Genomic DNA, 8,093 nt, shown 5'->3' on the forward strand with positions numbered 1-8,093 from the left:
GCCCAGCCGCTATGCTGGCTCTTCCTGCTGGGCCTGCTGGGAGAGCCAAGGAGGCAGGTGGCATGGCAGCGAGCAGAAAGAAGTGTCATGACACCTGCTGCCTGCATGCCTCCTCCTAACTATCTCAGCTCTCCTCCTCCTCCAAAGGTGAGTCTTTGCATCATGCCACCTTGAGCATGACGACCCCCCCCCAGGTGAAAATTTCTTGGCTTACAGGGCTGAAGTTTGAGCTTTGGGAAACTGCATTCACCACTTGCCACTGACTCTGGAAGTGTGAGAAGGATCCTTAGAGCAACAGAAACATTAGGCACACTATCCAGGAGTTTTTGTTACAGTATGAAGAGAAGTACTCCTTGTGGAAGTTTTCAAGCTATTGCTATAAGTTCACAGCACAGGTCTTCAGCATCAATATCTTTGTTTCCATTGTGCATCAATGATTTTTCCAAATTCTTGCAAGCCTTAAGTACATCTTGCATGCCTTAAGTACATCTTCAGTAAAAAATAATAATGATACTTTATATATCATACAGGAATCCACGTGAGAAATTATATTGTTCTAGCTGTTGAAATCTCTCTTCAACAGATTGTGTGGCCATGTCTAAGACAGCATAATAGAAACCTACTTTGAATTTCTGTTTTGGATCTTGCAGTACCTCTTCTTGGGCCTCAAACTGCTGTTTCTTTCTCCTTTTTCTAACCTGTTCTAGCTCAAAGTTTGGTAATATTTCTAGCTCCTTTGCAATCTCAGTAGCATCTATCAAAACTTGTTGAAAACCCTCATCACACCTACAGCTCACAAGGTAATCCTTGGTCACTTACAATTGGCTTGTTGCTGAATTTAAATCAGCTTCCTTATTTTGTAGTAGCTTGCTTGTAAGATTAATTTCAAAAAGGATATTGTACCATGTAACAAGGGATACCACAAATCTCAACTTACAAATGCATCAGCTAGGGCCTTAGCTTCAATCCGAGAAGTATTTCCAGATACATTTTTTAGGCTTCTTTCATCAAAGATCTCTATTAAAGCATCATTTATACTACCAAGATGATATGGCAGTGATTTCAAAGCATCAATCTGACTCTCCCATGTTGTTTGGCTCAATGGCTTAACAGTTATGCCTGATACATGGCTAGTTAGAATTTGCCAATGCTGGGTCGATGCAGAAAAATAATTATAGACCTGTTGAACCAAACTAAAGAAACTTGTTGCTTCCAGACAACAATTACTGGCATCACTGACTACCAAGTTTAAACAGTATGCATTGCAGGGCATGAAAAAGGCAAGTGGATTTATGTCTAGTGTTGCCCAGCAAGGCACCTAAGGTGCTATTATGAACTATAACTTGTACGTTATCGAATGGACTATGCAAAGATATGCTTAAGGGACTTTACTGTAAGGTGACCTCATATGATGCCAGTTGAGACTGCACACCTGAGAGAAGAAAACCTTCCTTTGCGTTGCTGTTCCAGTGGTTCTTCAAGGTTACCTGCCCTCTTACCTGATATGAGATGGACCAGTTCCTTTGTCTGCATAATGCTATGCCATGCCCAAGCATGAGGACAGAAAGCTCCAAATGCCATTAGGAGTTTCTTCCAGCACATGTAGGCAACCCCTCCCCCCCTCCTCCAGACCTGCAAAGCTGCACGTAGCTCTGAGACGCTAGTCACAGTTGCTTAGCAACTAATCGTTCACCCATCAGCAAGCCCGGCTAGGGCCATCAAGAGACAATAGCCTTACCCTGATGACTCATCTCACCTGCATCCAGGTGTCAGCCTCCAGTCTAAGCTTCTAGATCTCAATATTGACCAACCCCTGGCTCTCCTCCCCCTCTCCTTCCAACCAATAGTAAGTTTTATGGGACGGACTAATAGGAGGTGTCACAGGGGTGTGTGGCCAGCCTAGCCTGCCCCCCCTCACCACATTATAAAAGGTACTACTCGACCACATGGTCGCTCTCTCCCTCTCCCTCTCCACGACCCCTATTTGAAGCTTTAACCCTCTTATGTCCAGCTTGCTATCTAAATACCCTACCTCCATCTTTAAACTCTAGATCTGCAGCTAGAGTCCACGTGGTTCTGCCAGTTCAGAGCACGTGTTCTTCATCTTCTATTTCTAACCCTCCATTTTTCCATTGGAACGCCTCAATCAATGAGGACAGGTAAATATTACCCAACCAACAAATGTCCTGCTAATGCAAATGTGCTTATTATCTCTCTTTATTTCTTAGAATGTGTATATGTGTGTGCGTGCTTGTGTATTGTTTGAATGATAAATATTCTCCAGTAAAAAGACATTATACTATATTGAATACAGTCTCCGTGTCTGTTTATGGTACATACAGTAAAGGCGGGACTTCTGTATACAACGGTGTTTGCTCCCTAATTTGCCTATTGCCAATTAATAATCATATTTCCCCAATGTTAATTAAGAAATCAAGGTAATTTGGCTAACACTAGGACTCTCTTTTGTACTCCATTTTCTTTGCCTTTTGTATTACTCCTATTATCATAACCTTGACCACACAGATTCTTGAGTAGTAATCCCATTTGCTCAAGCTGTCCAAGAAGAATTTCTGTCATAAAGGCACCTGTAGTCTCCTTTAGTGGAACAAATCCCAAGAAATGTTCTTTTATCATAATCTCAGGCTCAGACGTCTCAGTATCTGATGGTTTGATTACATCGACATAACGTACCATCATTGTCATTTGTTCAATATGACAAACATCAGGTGTGCAGTTCAGAATAGCTGAGTAGTATTTGGCTGAGTTTACACATGCTAAAATTTTCTGCTTTATAACACCTGATAGAAGCAGTATAGGCTCATTTTTGATATCTTTTCCTAAGTAGTGAACCATTGTTTCTTCATCTTTAACTCTGCACAAATGTTAATTCATGGTAGGATCAAAAAGGGCTAAATATACTACAAACTTCAAAAAATTTCCATTGTTAGCACTTGTTACCACCAATGGCCTGCCTGTTGTTTGGGGAATTTAGCTATATGGCAGAATAGGCCAGAGGGGTACAGGAATCGCATACCACTTGTATACCAAGGTCCAGCACAGTAGGAAAACTCCAGATTTGAAGAGTAAATTAAATAGTTTTTATTAAAGTATTTCCCTAAGTACAAGCACACTAAACATTCAAAAGAGCAAGCAATACAGAACTAAGAAAGCAGATGTGATTGACAGTGAATAGATGGGTTAGTTACTGGGTAATACAACCTGTCCAGACGTGCAGGGGTCCGTGAAGATGAGATTATGGCCTAAAACCTGATGGTTTAGGGGTGGGCTGCCGGTTGGCATCAGGGCAGAAGCACACACTCTGAGGCCATGTGTTCGCTGGGATATACCCATTGGAAAACAATGCAGACCAATGGGCGGCCCCGGGGGCTGGTCTCAGATGAGAACAATAGATTAAGTATCCCTACGGGGATTTTTTTAAAAAAGAGAGAATGCTTGGCAGTGCAGCCAGCCTGGAGAATTCTCTTTGGCCTGAGTTTTCTCAGCCAAGATGTGGTTTTCCTAGCCTCCCAGCAAAAGCCACTGTTTAAGCCAAGCCTGGCTTCATCGGGCACTGCTTGTGGAGGCTCAGAGGTTGTTTTCGGGGTGTCTCTGTCTCGGGAAAGACCTCCCCAGGTTCAGGGCTGATGAGGCTGGCTACACACTGTACAACTTTTCACTTATACCACGGAATGCCAAGTTTTGCATGCCAAGAACTCTACCCAAAGCAATCAAGTGTTTCAAGATTTGTAGCCAATATTGTTCTTTTTGCCTGATTTTCTGTTGGTTAATATCGTTTTTTTCTTTATATAAGCACAATTCAAGTTCTCTCCAGGTGTGGTAGTTTGCTAAATGGAGAGTATTCCAATCATGTAAAGACAGAATTGTTTAAATGTTCTTCCAGTCTTTTGAACTTGGTTCTTGTAGAGTTGATGCACCATTTCTTTTGCCGAACAGCCTACAGCAAAAAACAAACAAACAAAAAACAAACAACATTTTTTGAGGTGGAATATATCAGCCAATGACAATACACTTTGTTACCATTTGCTAGTCTCTTCTTGTAGTATATAGAAGAAAATCTTCTGTTTTTTGAGTCTTTGGGGAAATCATATGATACAACCTGCTGTGGTCCATGTTGTACTATAAACTGTTGCAAATTATCACTCCAGTAGTTAGGCTAGTTAGCAGGGCCGAGAAGAAAGTAAATTCCTTCTTATCGATATTTTAGACGGGCCGAGAAGAAAGTAAATTCCTTCTTATCGATATTTTTAGTTCTCCATACATCTATCAAAGAAAACTCTTCCGCTAAATGAAAGAATGTTTTTGGTAATGTGTTGCTTACTTTTGGGATTTTTGTTTTATGGGATTTCCTATCAAATTTTGGGTCATACACTGAATTAAAATCCCCTACTATACAAATCTCTTCAAATGGTACTTCAAGCAATTTTTCTTGTAAATGTTTGTTTAAAAGGGCCTGGTTTTGGTTGGGTGCATAAATATTCACTAATAAGAGCCAGTTTGGTGTAGTGGTTAAGTGTGCGGACTCTAATCTGGGAGAACCAGGTTTGATTTCCCACTCCTCCACTTGCACCTGGCTGGATGACCTTGGGCAAGCCATAGTTCTGATAAGAGCTGTTCTTGAAAAAGAGCAGTTTCTGTCAGAGTTCTCTCAGCCCCACCCACCTCACAGGGTGTCTGTTGTGGGGAGGGGAAGGGAAAGGAGTCTGTAAGCCGCTCTGAGACTCCAAGTGAAGGGCGGGGTATAAATCCAATCTCCTCCTCCTCCTCCTCCTCCTCCTTTTTCCTGTGGTGGAAAGTGCCGTCAAGTCACGTCTGATTTATGGTGACCCTATGGGGTTTTCAAGGCAAGAGATTAACTGGTCTTTATGATTACTATTGTTGTCTTTACTATTAGTTAAAAGTACAGTTGTATAAAGACAAAAATATAATGACGAATAATGGCAGCCCCACCGGAAACAAAATTTGCTCCACAAGCCACAAAATCCTGGCTACAGGCCTGTTTATGGTAGTTTTCTGGTATTTGTTTTACCTATTGAGAAATGTCTTGCTAAAAATGTTAGGGTGAGCTTTTGAGCTGCTTGATTGTCTGTTGGCAGGACCATTCCCCCCCCACCTTGTTGGGTAGTGCTTAGTAGGTTCCCCCTCCCACTGCTGCCTGTGCATTAGCCCCGTATGCTGATTTATAACTGCGGGAGGCAGACTGCAGTGGCTGGGGCCAATGGGGCTTTTGCAAGTGATAGGGGGTCCAGTATATAGGAAACTTTTATAAGACTTTATATTTGATTATATTCCATAGCATTGTTGTGGTATTTATCTTAAAATTAAAAATATATAAATTGTCAGTGGCTTTTCAAAGAACTAATATGTATAAAACTGCCCCTTACGCCAGTTCTGCGCTCCTCTGTGGTCTGTGCCCTGGGTGGCTACCTAGCTGGCCTAATGGTAGCACTGGCCCTTCTTGTGGGCCGGGGCTGGGCCCTTTCCCAGGGCCTTTCCTCCCTCCTAGGATGCCCAGGCTCTGTGTATGAGGCCACTGGATAGAAATGCTGGGCAGGCCACATGACTGAAGCCTGTAAACTATCTTCACCTGGCTGCAGTTACAGCTGCCCCGTGGAAACACAGAAACAGTTATTACCAGAAGGTTCCTCATTAGGATGTACAGATATGTCCCCTTTTGCATTTATTTTCATATTCATGTTGTTGTTCTTGGGAATATTTAGTTTAGTCTGCTTTGGTTGGTATTTTCAGTTTACTTCATTCTTTCATACTATCTTAAGCCATGTGTACATTATGTACCATTTGTAGATGAATGATGCAAAAATAACACAAGTTTATTACACGTTGATGTAAAGAAGAATGCATTATAACAAGAATGTTCTTATATAACTATGTATTGTAATAAAGAATGTATTATATGTTTTGACAGGCCTTTTCTGCCAAGTGAGGGGCCCAAAATAGCCTCCTATGATTTTGGGGAACCTGGTTTGTTTTAAACTGTTAACCTTCCCCTCATTTACCAGATGTTCTTAACGGTAGCTAGTGCAAATGCTCTGGGTTTGCTGCGATGAGGTAAGGTTTGTGGTGAGCAAGTAGAACACGGAGATCATTGAAGCAGCAGTTGTAGATGAATAACAAAGAAGACTGATTTATTTACAGGTTGGTTTCAAGGAATAGATCAGCACCACAGGTCTCCTGATAGTCAAAGGAGAAACCTGGCGGAAGCACGTAAATTTAAGCTAGTTATGGCTTCAGGGTGTGATTTGACTTTTCTTTAATGTTTACAGGTACAAACAGGCTTTCACCGACTAGCCACTTTCACCCACACAGGATTCCACCCACACCAACCTGCCGTTTCCCAAGAGTCAGAGTGAATGGTACACGGTCTGTTCATAATCAGAGACAGGCTTAACAACTGAGTATTCTATTCTCTCCCGGAGGTACAGCTAAACCACTCTGCCTTGCTACCAGGCAATGGGGACCCAAAGTAGCTTACAAAATTTTACCCTTCTCCATTTTATCTTTACAATAACCCTGTGAGGTAGGTGACGTTGAGACTGTGTGATTGGCCTAAGATCACCGAGTAAGCTTCCATGGCATGGCAGGATTCAAACCTGAGTCTTCTAGATCCATGTTCTACAATTTAACCACTATGCCACACTGGCTCACAACTGAACAGTTAACTATCTTATTGTTAAGGCAGCAGTTGTGTTTAAATAAGAAAACAGAAAGTAAGAGTGAACCCCCATTTTGTTTCCCAAAAGTTGGGGGGAAATGCTGTTGGTGCCTAGTAGGAGCTGTATTAATGAAGTGACAAATTAAATTAGAGCAAAAACTTACTTTTCATACGGGAACAAATTCAGTGAAGTGTTATTCAGACAGGAAGTACATAATTTACAGCACATTTAATTTCAATCAGTGCTTTTAAGTGGTTCATAGAGAGTTCAGCTGTTCAGTGCTGTGGCAGGAGCACAAGAGCGAACGTTTTAAAAAGTGTGAAAACATAGTTATGCACACAGCATGGTATGTTACTCTACAGCTACCTTAGGTATAGCAGAGGCTGTATTTTCATTCTAAAGAGGAAATTTGCTCTAAAAGAATGTCTCTTATTCCAGGCAAATCTGTCAAAAGCCCTTTTGGGGAGAATATTTCATAGAGTCAGCTTACTGACCTCTTGTCAGCGACCACATGGGCGCTGTATCTAGAGTGCAATCTAATACCATGCTGGGGGAAAAGCACTAAAGCCATTTTAATTAAAAATGTCATAAAGGATTAAATAAAATTATATCTTCCAGTTACAGTAATTGCTTTATAGGTTGAACGTGTCTCTCTGTGTGTTTGTGTGTGTGTATGTGTGTGCGTGTGGAACAAGAACAAGCTCTCCCAGCTCTGGAGGATATTTTCTGTCAATATGCTGCATTGATCGGCAAATTTAAATAGATGACTCCACCATGATTATGTTCTAGAACATATTTTCACTTGAGGACAAATACGTAGGGGAGCAAATACTATGCATGAATGTACATGAAGCCTCCATCACAGTGATTTTTGTTCTGGGTATATGATGATTTTGGGAGGATATCTGCTGAATGTTTGCCCTCAAGAGTTAGGAATAGAGCAGATGTACCCAGGGGTCATTTCGTAGAAAAAGAGCTAGGGGGACTCATTAGCATAACTCATTAGCATATGCCACACCCCCTGACATCACCGGAAGTGTGTCCTCCCCACAGCCGGCGGCGACCTCCAGCGGGCACCAGCAGGGAGCTCCAGGCCCCGCCCTCCCGCACCACACCCGGGGGGATGGCGTCCCCCCGCGTCCCCCCCAAATGACCCCTGGATGTACCGAGGTCTTAGCAGAAGAAGAACTTTTATTCTGGCTAAACCACCACCTAGGACTAGGGTTGCCAATCTCCAGGTGGCAGCTGAAGATCTCTTGGAATCACAACTAATTTCTAGACTACATGAATTGCTTATTTATTTATTTAAAAATGTATTCCACTTCTCCTGGAGAAAAATGGCTGCTTTGGAAGGTGGACTGAGTGGCATACCATACCCAGGTCCCTCCCCTTCCTAAA

General features: G+C 42.2%; 1 pseudogene; it reads right to left on the bottom strand.

Annotated features, from left to right (window-relative positions):
• Nucleotides 1–515: 515 nt before the first annotated feature.
• Nucleotides 516–7,208, bottom strand: LOC107125555 (annotated as a pseudogene).
• Nucleotides 7,209–8,093: the final 885 nt, after the last annotated feature.

The sequence above is a fragment of the Gekko japonicus genome, unplaced genomic scaffold (assembly GCF_001447785.1).
Source record: "Gekko japonicus isolate JY-2015 unplaced genomic scaffold, Gekko_japonicus_V1.1 scaffold732, whole genome shotgun sequence".
Lineage (NCBI taxonomy): Eukaryota > Metazoa > Chordata > Lepidosauria > Squamata > Gekkonidae > Gekko > Gekko japonicus.